Genomic DNA, 16,437 nt, shown 5'->3' with positions numbered 1-16,437 from the left:
GTTTAACACACTGTTTATATGCCACTTTTCTAGAGAATAATTTTTTATCAAGATATTACTTCTATCCACTAAGCAGTTGTCCAATTATTCACCACTTACCAATATACCACTAAAAATAGTCAAATTCCATGCTAATTTCACCCAGAAAACTTTAGAGATTTCCCCCCCCCCCCCCCCCAAACTAAAAGCAATGCCAAGGACATCTGACACATCAAAACTTCATACAACTGGATGAAATGACAGGCTCACAGGGGAGCATATGAGAATTTCTTACAGCAAGAGGCAGCATTCAGAAAACTGCAGAATTATCATCTTCTTGCAACTCACAGCTGCAATAAAGAGCTATGGTCCTGCTCACGGACAGAATCACCTGATCAGCATCATTCAGAGGCAAGGGCCACCAACAGCTCGCTTTAGATCAATTTCCTTGAAGGTCTCAGTGTTTCATCTGAAAGAGTTCAGTACCAAAAGCAGGTACAACTGCCAACTAATTTCTATAACAACACTTGCCTATAATCCTGTAAATGGTTCACCCACCATCCTAGTTCAAGTTCTCTCTTTCCTTAAATGCAGTTATTTGCTAGATTACCCAAAACAGGTTACAGCACCTCCATCTACAGATTTGCAAGACTCAGCTGCACCCTGCCATGTCTGACCTGATCTAGCACAGGTTGTAGTCCTACTTCAGTTTGAAGGATGGAAAAAGGTACTTCCCAGGCAAACTGTAATTCTGTAAATTAAAACACTCTTTAAAGAAAAATACAAACCTGAGGAAAATATTATGAAAGTACTTCCTGACTTCCCTTTTAAAGTCACATCACAGGTATTTCAAATACCTCTAATATTAATGGAAAAAAAAATTCGCTGCCACAAAAACATTTGAATCAGATATTAAGAGCAAGCAACTCAGACTCTGTCCAAGAACTGATGATTCTTGTAGACTGTGTATTAACAGGATGTGCACTGTGCATAAGCCAGCAGCATCTTCCATTTATACCTCCAATTTTAAAATGGTCTCACACCATGGTTTTGAAACAATCCAACAATCTTACCTTTAGCATTCTCAGGTAAGAGTAATCATATTTGACTCACTAGAACCATACAGCTAAAGCACGAAGTAAAACAGGAAAGGCAGATCCATGGTAATTGTGAGAATGGGCCCACAAACCATATCTAATGGACAAGTCAATGGTCTTTCTTGCTTAACAGTAGTTTATTCATCAGCCCACTGTCTTTACCACAGTGTCCTCAGACTACCTAATGGCATACAGATACTTAGGTCCCAAACCCCCCTGAAATGATGGTGCAGCAAAATCCTCCTATTTTTTAAATTCTTCAATCAAGATTATTCAGTCTGCTGCAATTCAACACTAGAGACATGACAAGGCAGCAGCCTCTGCTACAACTCCAACAGGGGATGAATGGAGACAAAACACAGTCTCTAACACTTGCAGCACCAACTACTCACACTCATCCAAGAGTACAATTACACTCTTTCAGGAGCCTAGTGATGTTAATAATTTCTTTTCTGGCCAGTCTCATAGGTTTACAGCTGATCTCAGAAAGAAAAAAGGAGCACCATTTCACAAATCACTCCATCCAGATCTCACTTGCACCAGCTAATGCTATCAAACTGAACTAATAAGCCCAGAACACACTATATGGACCTCACACATTGACAGGAGATCAGGGCAAAAAAAACCCCATATAATGTATCTGAAACCATATTTTTTATAGTAATGACAATTCCTGCTTCAATACTCTGGTTTTGCTTGAAGAAGGCTTGTCCATTTCTTCACTGACATGAATGGAGCAAACACAGCAGGGAAACTGACTCCGGAAGAAAGCTTGTCCTCTTTCTTCCTGCTAGACACAGTATAGAGAGTACAGAGTAAAAGACATGAGTGACACTAGGAAAACTAGCCACCAGAATTAAGTGCTGTACCACACACATTCCAACTGTTGTACCCCCACCTCAGGGATTCTGCCCCTACAGCTGATGCCCACTGCCACTCTGAGCACACAGACAACCTCCATATGCACACTCACAGGGGTCTGCACTAGAACTAGTTCATCAAAACCCACTGTGGGGTTACAATATCTCAACTCCCAGTGCCTTGAGGCACTAGTTTAATTTCCCTACATAATTACCATACTGCAATCTTTAAATCCACATTTATATTAAATGCAAAAATAAGCTAGTTTAATTTTTTTAAATAGTTATCTGAGATTGCAAAAGAAAAAAATTGTGAAATGTTTAAGTATTTGAAGATTGCTGAGAGCACAGCTGCAACTTAGCCAAGTTCGAAGGGCTCAAATAAATTCTATGGCAAATCCAAACAAAGTGACAGACATTAAGGGAACCATCTCAAGAGGAATAACAACAGACACTGGGGAGTCAGGCAATTCACAGATCACATCAAAGTCATACACTAAGACCAGCTTCAGTTTTTCCTGATGCAAAAACTAAACAGAGCAGTAACTAAAGCAGCTTGAGTTAACTTAGCGTAAAAGGATTAATGCAATTCATTCAAGGGAAGGAGAAGTCCATGAAATAAAACTGAAGTCAATCTAGGTGCAATGGATGGGAAAAAGGAAATTTCCCACTGACATAACTTTTTGGCACTGAAAAAGCCCACTCATGTAGAAAACTATGACTCATAATTAATATTGTTTTTTTACTTGGAGGACACAAAATTATCTACTAGCACTAACTGTTTTGTCAGAAAATAAAGCATACCTATGCATAGCATACTCTGTGCAATCATCTCCGCAACAACAGAGAAAATAGGAAAGCAGAAAACAATTCTTCCCATGCCTCCATCAGAGCAACAACTGAGTCTAAAAACATCTTCATACGTAAATCAGGAAAAGCAAAAAACTCCACAGTGCAAGCACTCTCTTAGAAAGAAGTAGGCTGTTATCATTCTCACTTTAATGTTTGCCTAGAGCAAACTGTACAACAGCCAGTTCCACAGCACAAACACTGAAGAACACTAATTCTTGCAATCAAGTAAAGCAGACTAAAGAGCATTAACTTTTCCAGCTTTAACTCCAAACTACTCCATAGAATGAGCATTTCACAAACTCACCAGGTAATCTTCTAAATTAAAGGGATAAAGGCAGCAAAAATGCTTGATTTTCCCAATGAAACATTAAATCAGGATACTTCATGAAACTGAATGAATAGAACAAAATTACTTGAACAGAGATAGGGACTTAGGAGAGGCAATCACTTTAGCAGCTTCTGTTGAATCATACATACCACACGTGGCACTTCTGACCACATAATCTGATCTCTCACCATCAAACAATCAAACTACAGCAGTGGCGCACTTTCACATGTTATATGAATATGTAATATGCTGTATTTCTATGCAAAACATACACATTTATACATGTACAAGGCACATATATACATATAAAAACATAAGTGTGTCTTTATTTCTGTAGATAAAAAAAAAAATCAGTCCTACACTATCAGCTGGCTAATCTGCATTCCACAGTTCCTATTACAAATCTTAGCAATTATTTTGCTAGATTGTTGAGACCATTAGCTACCCGACATGTTGAATCTCAGCTCAATAGTAAATCCTACAAGATTTAAAAAAAAAAAAGCCTCATTAGAGTTGACATTTTTGCATTTTTGTACAAGAATCTTGGCTCTGCCTAAAAACGAAACCCACTTCTAACATATGTGTTTGCAGACAAAAGTTTGAAACCACAAAATGCAAAAGTTAGAAGCTCCAAATGCATTTAGAGTGTCATTACTCCGTTAAATCTTGACTTTTTCAAGGCCTTGACACTGCACTTCTGCAGCTAGTCAATTCTCAGATATTGATTTCAGCTGTAAGTAAAACACATGAGAATAAGGAACAATTATGCATCCAGCAGTAAGGCTTCCTATTTACTGAATCACAACTGCTGAAAAATATCATGAAATCCAATTACAGGGCTAGCTACTAAAAATTTAACATTTGTTCAAATATTTTTAACTTATGGAATCTTTACACACAGACTCATGCTTACTCTGAATGGAAAATCATATTAGGTAAAGTTGTAGCATCAGATTTACCAGATTATGATCACTGTTTCAGCCCCAGCTCTGAAGCAGACTGATCTCAGCCAGAAGTCAAAGCTTTGCAATATTTTAGAAGTGACTATATGAATTTTTAGCAGAGCCTTGTTACCACACGTACAATTACTCCATAAAAACAGAGTCAAATGCAATCCATTGCTCACCCACAATAATTAGCACTAGGAGAACTAAGTGGCTGGTGTGCAGTCACGTGAGCCAGCCGCTGCAATGCTGCTCTGCAGTTCCACCAGAGCACGGTGCATGTCACGAGGAATAAACAGTTTTTAATACCAATCTTATTTAGCCATCCAGAAAGGGAGATCCATCATACTGATTATCACCATCCACTCTGAAAGTCTTAGTGATATAAGCGATGAAGGTTAAAGCTTTTCTATTCCCAAAATTAAAGTTTCACTATATGAAAAGCTTCTATCTCTCCTGACTTCAGAGAGAGGTGTTACTGTGTACTGAATTAATTTTCAGAAAAAGAAGAAAGAAATTGATTACCCATTAATATATATTCAACAGTGCAGGTATCATCCAATTCGTCACACTTAGTGTTAACAATATTTTCCATTACAGCTACTCTAAAACCTTACAATGCATAGGCAGTGACCAGTAATGATTTCTTTTACCTAAGTAAAAGTCCTACATCTGCCAGTGTGAGACTTCATCTTTCAGATAATCTCCTGGTGTGGGGTTTAACCAGCTGGACTGTCCATCACATCACAAGCATAAAGCAAACAAATAATAAAACCAAAGTACAGGCTTAGACCCCATGGCAGAACATCACCTACATACCCTAACCAGAAGGGGATGCTCAGTTCTCTGCTTGGATTATGCAGCAGAAAAACAGAGAGGCAGGGTATTTTCACGGGGTTGTTTTCTGGGCATTTCTTTCTTTTGCTTTATTTTAAATATCTGCATTCTCTCGCCTTGGAACAATGGTATCAAGTTAAAGCTCAATGTCCTTTTCAAACTCCAGCTCTCCTCTCCTTGCCAACCTTGCATGGTATAAATAGCAGCAAGCAGAGGAGCGAGCATTAAAAATACTCCTTTAAAAATCTCAGGAGTGTTCGTGCTGATAGTGCAGGACCAAAGCACGCCGAGTGCACGAGAGCGAGCTGTAGCACATTTTACACACATCAAACACGGTGTCAGTATTCATCTAGATAGGGGGGGGAAAAAAAGCTACGAGCTACGACAGCAATATACAATTTCCGTATCTCTCAGTATCGAAAACTCCAAACACACAACTTGGCCCCGCCGAAGCTGTGACCCCTCAGTCCCGGGGAAAGGCCCCACGGGCCGGGCCCCGCTGCAGCCGCACCTGCGCTGCGCCCCGAGGCCGCGGCTCAGCCCCCCCTCGCCGGGGCCGCGGAAACGCGGCGGGCAGCAATGGTCCAAGAGCACAGAAGGAAAGTAAGCTGGAGCAGGACGGAGCGGCGGCAGTAGTGACCCGCTTCCCCCGGGCAGCCGCGCTCCGCTCCCGTGCCCCGTTATCCGGCCACCCCGAGAAGCCCTCGCTGAGAGAGCGAGGAGAGAAAGAAAAGGGAGGGAAAAAAGGGGAGCAGTCACACTTTGTAAAAGACAGCAAAGTCAGCACTTACGGCGGCACGCACACACTACCCCTCACTTGTAGATCGGCGCCGCTGCAGAAAACTGCGCCGCGGCCGCTCTCGCCGCCGGCACCGCCCCCCCCTCCGCCCCCGCGGAGGCCCCCACAGCGCCGCGCTCGCACCAGCCCGCCCGCTCCTCGCCAGCGCCGCCGGCTTGGCGTTCGCGGCAGTCCTGCCCCGGGCTGCGCTCCTTTAGCAGCCCCGCGCCCTCTCCGGGCCGTCCCGAGCGAGGCGCCGCCGCCGTGTTCCGGGCGCACCTGCCCCGCAGCAGACCTCCTCACCTGGCGCTGGCCGGGTGGCGGGGCCGGGCCGGCCCTGGGCGGTGCGTTTGTCGGCGGGGGGGCCCGGCCGGGCGGTGAGAGAGGCGCAGGTAGCCGAGCGGGGGAACTGGGTCAGCGGCTAAAAATACCGCCTGGGATGGAGGAGGATCCGGCCGCCGCAACCGGGGGGGGCCGGCCGCTCCACCTGAGGGCTGTCGGCGGGACCGGGGTGGCGCGGGTCTCGGCGGATGGTGGGCCCTGGCTGAGCCGGGGCAAGCAGTGACCTTGCTTCAGTCGGGCAAAGTGCGCTGCTTCAAACTCACAACCGACGGCGACAAAACCTGCCTGGTCTCGTTTCAGTTCCTAAACCGCGTGTGGCTTCACGGTCGGCGTGCGGAGTGAGAAGCCGTGGGATGCCCCGGTGCTGGAGAGCCCGGCTAAATCACCCGCCCGGGGCAGCGCCTGGGCCGGCCGGGCCGCATTCCCTCGGCAGGGCCCTGCCCCCGCCGCGCCGCGCTGCCATCCCTGCCGCCCCGGGCTGCTGCGGGAGGCGGCCGGATCGCTCGCGTGCCCACTGCTGCCGTCCCGAATGAGGCAGCGTGGAAAAGAAGTTTGTTCCTGAGAAGTTCCTGCAACTTATTGCGATGCCCAGGGAGGTGGTGGAGTCGTCGCTCCTGGAGATGCCTAAGAGGCGTCTGGATCCGGTGCCTGGTGATCGGGTTTACTGGTTACAATGGCAGTGCTGGCTTGACAGTTGGACTTGGTGATCTTAAAGGTCTCTTCTAACCTCGAGGATTCTGTGAATTTAGCTGAGAACTACCTTAGTGAAACAGTGGGTAGCAACACTAAGGCAATGTCTAGGTTACAACAAGAAGTCTCAGGAGATTCAGGCATAATTTTCTTGACGGCCTAAGCTGTGCAATGACAGTCTTAGGCTAGTTTGTGTTTATGCAGAGTGGTTTAAAAACACAACCCAGATAGAAAGTGTGTAGGTTTAGTGACTGGCCAAAACTTTAAACTCTGCCATAACTCTTTTTAGCATTCTGTCCACGGTATTATTTGCTACCACTTCTTAGGGCTCAACATCCTGGATTTCAGTGGTAGTATAGCCAGCACTTCCGTCCAGGATGTGTCCACTTGGATTTCAGTGGAGAAGGTTCATATTGTGGTAGTCTCTCTGACCCAGTGGAGTAGCTGCTGGGGATTCGGCACTAAAGTTGTGTCTTCACTGTGGTGGCATTACCCGTAACGTAAGGCAGAGAGGAAAAATCTTTTACTCATCATTGCAAAGCCCTAAGAAGTTAATTATGCCTGTGTGATTTTGGGGGAAGAGAAGCTCCCAAATGCCAGCAAGGTTGGAGACACTTACCTGGCATGTCTGATGCATGAGGGCACAGCTGCCTTCAGGCTCTCTGTGTGCCAATGTAGGAGTCTGTATCCAGGACGGATTTGGTGACTCCACAGGAAATGCTTTCTTGACATCAATCTAGTTCCCTGACCTTCCTCTCTGCCCTCCTCTACTGGATACAGTTGCTGGCTATTTATATATGTGATGAATATGATTCAGAATTAAACATGCCAGGAAGACACTGTTTCTTTCAACCTAATAATTAGAAAAGGAATACAGCATGATTGCTTTGTTTCATCACCACATGAAAGGGAACTATTTATTGTGGTTGGCTTAGTACTAACAAACAAAATATTTTATTCCCATCCATGAAAAGCAATCTTGTGTGTCTTTATGGGCTTCATCCAAAGCATGCTGGAGTCAGTATTATGTATGGGTTTTCAGTTAGCACGTGACTGCAAATCTAGTAAGCTGGATCAAACCATGAGTGCTTTTGGGCTACAATGCTGAGCATTGTACAAAACTTGAGCACCCCAGGATAGTCTGTATGGTGCTCCAGACCTTGGGAGGCAAACACTTCAGTAGCCCAGCTGAAGCTCCCTGGCCTGAGTCTGCTGCTGTGGCTGAACGTGTGGAGCAAGGGACATAGTGAGATTTTTGTGGTGTCATTAGGTTACTGCTCATGTGAAACTGAGTGATAGATAGTTTACATAGCCAGCCTTTTAGCAAAGTTCACAGGCATGGCTCCAACTGTATGTATCAAGGCTAATCTCAATTACAACTTAAAAATGCCTCTGTCTTTGTCACCGTGGGGATGGTCTGGAAAGTATCGACTGATCGCTACAGCTGAAAGCTGGTGTTGATCTTTATCCTGCCAAAGATCACAGTTCATTCAGCGTTTGCTGCAACCATTCCACTCTGATGGCTCTTTAATTTTTCCTGGTTTTGTTGTTTGTCTAGGCCTTTCATACAGCAGTAATCAAGGAGAAAAACCCAATTGAAAACCAGATACTTAGATTTTTTTTTTTTTTAAAGAGATAATGAGATAATGACTTTTGCTTCTCTGCTTTTTTTTTTTCCTTCCTTACCTCTTCTGGTCTATGCATTTTTGAGTTTTATAAATGTAGGAGGAATACTGCAGGATAATGTCACTGGACATTGAAATTGAAGGGAAGGAAATGAGGAAAAAAAGAGCGAAGATAAAATCACTTAAATAAGGAAGATAAATGAAAGAAAAAGGATGATGAGGTCGAAAATAGTCTGGTGCCCAAAGTAGAATAAAGCATGGGAAAGAATTTGAGACGCCAAAGTAAGAAGTGAATATCACAATAGATGGGGAAGGGAATAAATGAAGTAACACGTCTTTTTTATATTATTTCCCTGTTTCTTGTAAGTAGAAGTAGTCAGGAGCAGGCTCCACAAATGGCTCTGAAAGATACTTTCGGATGCATTCATACTCCAGGATGAATGTATGTCTGTCTTTAATAATAGATATGATTGCAGCAGGTATAAATAATTTGAAATAGTACCAGGTAACTTGAGTATCAATAACAGTAAAAATGCAGCAGCACAGGATGGCCCAGTTTGTGTCCTGCTGGTATCCAGGGTAATGGCTGGTTTTGAATAGGTTATTAGGGAACTCAGTTTCTGTTCCTGACTCTTAATGGTTGATTGTGTACTTTAATATTATATGGTAATTGCCTAGAAAAGCAGTGTTGTAATAGGGATTGAAATTTAAATTTCCCTACTCCCAGCTAGGGACCTTAATTGTTGCATTGCAAAGTGATGCCTTGCTTCCCTGGTCCAGTGAATGTGAATTAGTTGGTTCAGAATAACAGACTTTCAGCAGGCACAATGAAAGACATTCCTCCCAGTTAGCCTCTGGCGTGGTGATGAAGAGAATTTCCTGGGAATTATCAGATAGGACTTCTGACTTTGTCAGATTGGACTGTTGTCCTCATGACCCTCCAGGTCTTACATCTGCCTGTTTAGGTGCTGAGAGAACCACTCCTTCCTCCTGTCATGTTTTTAAAAAATGCCAATATCTAGGCGCAGACCCCACTGAAGCCTAACTCAAGAATTAAATGCTTTAGATGCCAAGAAAGCTGTAGTTGGAATGTCAGTAATTGACAACTCAAATGCTTCTCACACTACTTATTGGAGATTCTGGTCCAAGGTATTGCTGCTTCTGCTGTGGTGGGGAATGGGGGCACATGGCCCAGGGCTGTGGCTCCTGGATAGCAAACTGGTGCCAGAACTTGGGGGCTGCAGCTCTCAACACTCAAAACAGCTTGGCTGTGGTGGATTTGTAGTCTGTGATAAGTCTTATTTTGGCTGTATTTGGGAAAACACCATGTTGTGGATTTGTTTATGTTACACAGCAGTGTGTTCATGAGTGATTGTCTGGCATCAGGAGGCTGACTTCTGTCAGATGAAATTCCTGCAGGCTGGAGGTTAAAGCACTCTGTTGTGATGGTCACTTTGGGTTGGTTTGGTTTGGTTTTTTTGTTGGGATTTTTTTAGGGCTTTTTTTTCCATTGGGTTTTTGGTTTTGTTTTTGTGTTGCGGTGCAGAGAGGGCCAGTAATGACTGTTGATAACTGCATTCAAATTCTTTAGCAAGTGATGCATACTGTTCCCCTTTGCTTATGCAGACTACTTAAATAGTACTTTAAAGTACTGCATTAATACAAAACAAACCTTTCTGCTGGCCAGTGCCAATTTTGGTTTAAGAAAAGTATATCACCACAGTTGAAAGTCTTCATTATCTTCTGAGGCTCCGTTACTAATGACTATTCTTTAATTTTTTTTTACCACAAACTTCACATTCATATGTCTTATATGAATTAAATTGTATACTTACTGCCTTGACAACATATTGGTGAGGTATGCCAGAAAAAATCATTGAGTGGTGCTGCTGAAAATGTTGAAAATGTCTTTGGATAGTAATTTGGGTTTGATCTTATAATTTTGCTGATGCTTTTCCCTGTAATAGCTAAAAGTAACATAATTCTAAGGATCCTTGGTATTTTTCCTCCACAGTTTAGAAAACAATCAGACAGACTGTGTATATGCTCACAAAAAGTACTGGTGAACAGATCACAGATCTCTCGGCTAAATTAGTTAGATGTGTCATTTTTCTTCCATATGCTTTCCAGTAAAGCAAGATTCAGACCTACTTACAGGCAGCTCTGGTGAAGAACTAGAAAATACTCTGAATGCTTTAACAATTAGACTAATTGTAATTTACTTGATTCCCTAATGTAATAAACTCTTTCCTTCACAGGCCATTATTTGTGGGATAAACCTTTACATTGTACATATTATTCATTATTTATGCCTTCCATTATTCTTAAAGGGACATTTAAGAATGGGCCCATGGTTTGTAGCACAATTCATAAGAACAAATCTATTCAATAATTTTAGCTAGCATTTTCTTATGGCAAATAATATAATTTTCATCTTCTGTGGAGTTAAAATAGCTCTTTACTGCTTTATTCCTATTAATAATGTCAAGTAATCAATATAGGTGTTTTTTTTCTGATATTAGTGATTGAAAATATGTGTGATATTATTCTAGAGGATTTTAATTACTTTTTCTGAAGTTAGATACAAAATGGGCTGTTTCCCCCCCTCCTTCTTTAGTGTAATTTCAATGAGTTTACATGGCCATATGCAGAACGACAACTGTACCGTTCTGTGCCAATTGTTACACCTTGGCATTTTCCACATACACTGTTTCCTAAGCAAACACACTTTCACAGAAGCAGATTTATTTTAAAAAATCCCAAATATGGCTATTTGTTATTCTGAGCAGAAAGGGGGGAATGTTGAATAGTGAACATGATGAACCATCAGAGTTACCCGTAATGCAATAGCTCCAATTGAGAATTTAATTGCCTTTGTCAAGTCCACGGGGAAGGGATATTACAGCAAGGAAGATGGGTAAACCTTGCAGAAGTATACTGGCAGGGAGGATGGCTGCTAGGAAAGGTTTAATCACGGATCATGGGAAGATGTTTGAGACAGTCATATATTGCCACAATGTCAATATTTCCAGTCAAACCTGCCCACTTCCTAAGAGAGTAGTGGTGTTCTTTGTAGACGTCAAGAAATGACTGACCAGAAAGAACATTTAGAATCCTGGTTTTCAGTCATGCTGAACCAGAGCTGGTATATAAATAGCCAAAAGAACACTAATGTGATGAGTGATTTGGTCAAAGGAGAGAGAGGAAGAGACCTGTAAAAAAGTGCCATGAGATGCTAGCTGATGGGGTTATTTGATGTGATAAAGGGACAATGGTTGACAATAAATTTCTGTGGCACCTGATAACAAATAAGTGGCGACAGTAGAGGATTTCTTCAAGCAAGATGCTGGCAGATTAGTCAGAAAGCTGGAGAAGTGGAAGATAATCTAGCTGTTAGAGACAGCACAATACATTCTTACCTTTTTTTAGTTTTCAGGTTTGGGTGGATTTTTTTTTTTGTTTTTGTTTTTGTTTGTTTGTTTGTTTTTGTTTTGGTTTGGTTTGGGTTGGGTTTTTTGTTCTGTTTATTTAAAGGAAACCTTTTTTCCCAAAAGTCCTTCTTAAGATCTTTCTGTTAAAGGAACCATCTGTGGCAGAGAAATGAAGGTGAAGATATAATTCCAAGTGACTATTTGCACAGACCTCTGAAAGTGTCTTGCCAGAAAACAAGTGGTTCTGAGCCTTTAGGAGCTGTGTCTGTGCAACAGCTCCAAGCCTTCAGCTATGTAACAGTGGTTAACTGGAGGCTGACGAAGAATGATTAGCACTAGGATTTATTTAAGGGAAATTAATAGAAGGAAAAGATCATACAGGCAGTTTCTTTTCCTGTTTTTCAGTGCTTTCATCGCTAGCTCACTACAGACCTAATGTCTTAAAAAAAAATTGCTAAAGTCAAAGCAATTTCATTCTTATCTGTAGCAGGTCAGCTGCTTAAATGGTTCTGAATATTACTTACTTTTGTCACTTTTCTATGATTACAGAACACATATATAATATTGCTGTTGCAGCATCTTCCCAGTGTGAAGCTTGGATGTGAGATTAAGTTCGGATTTAGCAAGTATCATTTGCACCGTGGTAAATGTGGACACGGGGATGAATAGGCTCTTAGCCAGCAGCAAATACATGGTGATGTGACTCCTTCTGACAGGAGAGGAGGCTGAGCAAACTTGCATAGGGTTTTCCAACAGCAAATGCAAAGTAATGCATGCTGACAATTTCTGCAGACCAGCTGATGCACAGTAAGTTGTTAATAGGTGCTAACTTGACGGTGCTCCTGAGCTCACAAGATAATGTAATGTTGTGTACCATACTACTTTTGCTTAGATCCTGTTCTATCAGTAATGGCTTCTATGGCTATCACATCTCTATGTATGTGAATGTGTCTTTCATTATACACACAGTACCTTAATATTGCAAGTTATGCCATTGTTCACATTGCCTGGAGTAATTAGAACTAACTGTGGTAAATGCAAGAGGACAGAAACAACAGAAAAATGGGAGTAATTGTTAAAAAGGTGTACTGAACAGAAGCTTGCACCAACAAAATAGAGGGGAAAAGCTTGAAACCAGTTCTCTGTGGCAACAAGATGTCCCCTCCTGAGCCTTACTTAGAAAGAACAGAACAAAATGCTGTGGGGAAGCTGTGCTGCAGCAGCCTATGACAGGAGTTAGCACTCATTGCTCTAAGTCAGGTAACTGGGGAATTAAACCCCTTCCTCCTCTCTTTCCCATCCCCTCTAACACAGAAAGATGAATTCAAACATTAATGCAAGGATAGCATGTACTTTTGATTTGGTGATTCAAATTGAATTATGTTCTCTATGCATGAAAAGTTACTGAATGGACAGTGAGATGTCAGGGAAAAGCAAGAAAACACAAGTCTTTTCTGGCTGCCATTTTAAAGAAATGTTATTAATCCACTGGGAGCAAGAAAATGAAAATGAATGTCATATTTTTTTCCCTTCTGGGTGGTAAACCATACCACAAGGAAGAAGGTAAGGAAATACAGATGGAATTCAGAGTAAAAATAATTGCATAGGAGGGAAAAAAGTTTCTTATTTGCACCTGATGTGTTTTAGCCAAAACATGGGCTAAAACACTTCAGGTGCAAAGAAACTATAGCAGCCTAGATCATTTAGAGATCTTAACATGGACTCATTTCTGAGCCAGTCCTTATTTTTCTTAACACAGGTCTGATGTATTAATTTTCTTTCCCCCAGTACTTGTAACTTATCAAGGAAGCTTTGCTAGGGAAAAATCCTAAGTCTGCTGTTCTTGGCATAGTATTAATGGTTGGATAGACCTTACATAGAAAAATTTATCCCTGTCTAGGGTTCAAGCCACTCACCTTACAAACTGGACAAGATTACTGTTGACTCTGGTGTATCTGAAATAAGAACAGCATTATTTTATTGGAAAATTGCAGGTGAATGAGACAGATCAGGCACGTATTATGTGTCTGCAGCACTCTTCACCTAGGATTCAGTATGATTTATCTGTGAAATCATGTGTTGTTGGTATTTCATACTGTAATGGCAATGTAAATATAGTTATTAATAAAACAGATAAATGTTGAATTAATACTTTAGATGTCTTATTTTGGTTATTGTGCAATCTTAATTGTTAATTGGAAGTATAATGAATTGTAAGAAAAAAGGAAAAGGCAGGCATACAAAGTTACAAAATTATTAGCATTAACAGTGTCTGGGCAATGTATTTCTTTTGCTGATTTACCTTCAGTTCTTTTTTCTGATTGGTCAGTATTCCTGGACAGTAAGAAGAAAAGTTAAATTGGTAGAAAAAAAAACATACTTTGTTTTGTGACTAGCTCCTTGCTTTCTTGTAGCTGAAATTAAGACTAACACACAGATAAGCCACCAAGATGCAATGTTGGAGTGTTTTGACGGCCGATGTCAGTTAATTTGCACAGGGAATTACAAAAAAACATGTTTTCTGTTGTGATGAGCTTCTGAGTCAGAGCTGGAATGTGCAGCGGAAGAATACTCATCTGTGCTGTCCCACATGGTGCCCTCCTTAACCACAATTTCTTCCTGAACCTCCTCTCCATGGGCATTTGTCATTTTTTATAATTTTCCATGGTCTGAAATGGAAACTCTGGTAACAGAGAGCATTTTCTAAGCCTAGAATGGCTAGAATTCCCCAAGGAATCCCTGTATGCTTAGGGGGATTTTTCCCTACTTAGTATATATTATAGAAAATCGACTGAAATATCATACTATGCACACTAACTTGTACTTCTGGGTTTCATTTGCCATTTACTATGAGTAGCTTTCAGTGTTTAAAAAGGGTATAACTCTTATTAAGAGTTACTGGTCCTGTCTCTGTGAATATTGATGTAATGGATGGTGGTGCCAACTAGAGCTGATTACTCCTTCCTCCTCAGTGCTGCTCCCTCCATGGAAGTCAAAACTGCAGAATTCCTTAATTAATCCTGCCAGCCCAGAAACTGAGGACAATAAAGGCTAAGTATAGTGGAGCCTTTTGGTATAATCAGCACTTCTTTCTTTTACATACACAGCTTGGATGCAAGCTAGCAAAGATAATCTTTCAGGGAGAATGGTGGGCAGTTTGAGTGTACTCTGGAACACTTTCAAAGTACCTCCCTCCCAGGGACTGAATTAATCATTGTGTAAAATGCTTCTGAAAAGGAACTGTTCTCCTAACGTAAACCTGTATGCAAAGGGTACACAAAAGCCTTAACATCTCTTCTTAATCTTGGGTATATTTTAGGAACTACTGTGAATAAGGTTTTATTCTAGTGAAAAACCTGAAGATTTTTCCTTATAGATGAGGATCAGACAGTACTATCAGCCTAGGCTAGTAATAGAATAAAATATAATTCTTGAATTGCATGTTTCCTAAAGAGGTTTCAGTATGCTCTGTAAAATGTTTAATTATGTTTCCCATACATGAGGGTAGTATGAAAAAATTCAATTACTTGCTACATGATTCATGGGGATAAATGTTAATGTTACTTTTACATCCTCAAATTCTAGGTTTCACTTCTTAAGCTGAAAAAAATATATATTTGGGGCTTCTTCTTTATATTTAAAAAATGAGATCCATGAGTCAGAAGGTTCCAGATTTTCCTTGCTTTCAAAATCTCTGTGTCCCAAAGAAGGGATTTTCATTTTGGTCACTTATTTTCTTAACACAATCATTGGATGGTAAAATAGGCAGTGAAATAAACACTACTGCAGTACTTTTTTCTTTCAGAGAAGAATGCAGGCTTTGCTTAAAATAATGTAAGAAACACATTTGTATCTGAACATGTGTATCACAGCATTTCCAAGCAGCAGTCTGCTGAAACTTACTTGTTTTTAATGAGTAAGCATAAGTACACCTCAATTAAGGCTTTCTCTGATATCACATCAGATTTGCTTATATTTATATTATTGGGTCAGCAAGAAAGGACAGTGGAACCTTTTATTAGCAGCTGACTTCTCCCAAGTCTCATTTTACATTTTTCGTTCCAATACTATTCAACTGAAAGGAGATCCTGTTAAAAAAATGGAGGTGAATAACAGAGACAACAGAGACAAGGCAGCTGCCAGACATCAGCTTCCACTATGTACTTCAAAAATACCAGTATCCTCACTGATATTATACAGAACCATAATGTGGCATCTGTCCTTGTGAAGCAGTCTTTGGTATTTTCTGGTAAGAGTTTTTCATGAGAGAAGTCTAGGTTACAGAGTTTAGTATTTTCTTTAAAGCTGTCTTATATGAAGAGGCTGCCCATTAGGTAAGAACCAAAGGTAAATACTCATTTTAATTATATTTCACCTGCTGAAATCATTATGGTGGTGCTGTTTTCTGAGGAAGTCTGTACTACTTCAATACAGTCACAGTTTGATGTACCAGAATATCTCAACAATGAATTTCATAACACTCTTTTATATTTTTGTCAGGAATTTTTCCTGTGTTGGACAGCCTCATCGCTCATCTTTTCTGATGGTGTTCTTTGAAATGCTGCAGGATGTTTTAATTTCACTTGATTTTGGAGTTGAGAGTTAATTAGTGTACAAATGACAAAGACACCATGTGACCTCTCTAGAGAATATATAGCCTCTTATCACATGTAT

The 16,437-nt window shown here is 41.0% G+C and overlaps 1 protein-coding gene across 3 annotated transcripts in view; it reads right to left on the bottom strand.

The window, feature by feature from the left end:
• Positions 1–6,122, bottom strand: part of MTUS1 (microtubule associated scaffold protein 1) — a 118,613-nt gene extending 112,491 nt beyond the window's left edge. The window contains exon 1 of one of the 3 annotated variants that reach the window (XM_059844715.1): positions 5,979–6,122. The gene's annotated coding sequence lies outside the window, so the exon portion shown is untranslated. Of the gene's footprint in view, positions 1–5,656; positions 5,818–5,978 lie in introns of those variants that run through there. The other 2 variants (XM_059844714.1, XM_059844713.1) reach the window with 2 other exon arrangements.
• Positions 6,123–16,437: the final 10,315 nt, after the last annotated feature.

Source organism: Haemorhous mexicanus, chromosome 4 (genome assembly GCF_027477595.1).
Source record: "Haemorhous mexicanus isolate bHaeMex1 chromosome 4, bHaeMex1.pri, whole genome shotgun sequence".
NCBI classification, from domain to species: Eukaryota; Metazoa; Chordata; class Aves; order Passeriformes; family Fringillidae; genus Haemorhous; species Haemorhous mexicanus.
This window is presented reverse-complemented; position numbering and strand designations above follow the sequence as displayed.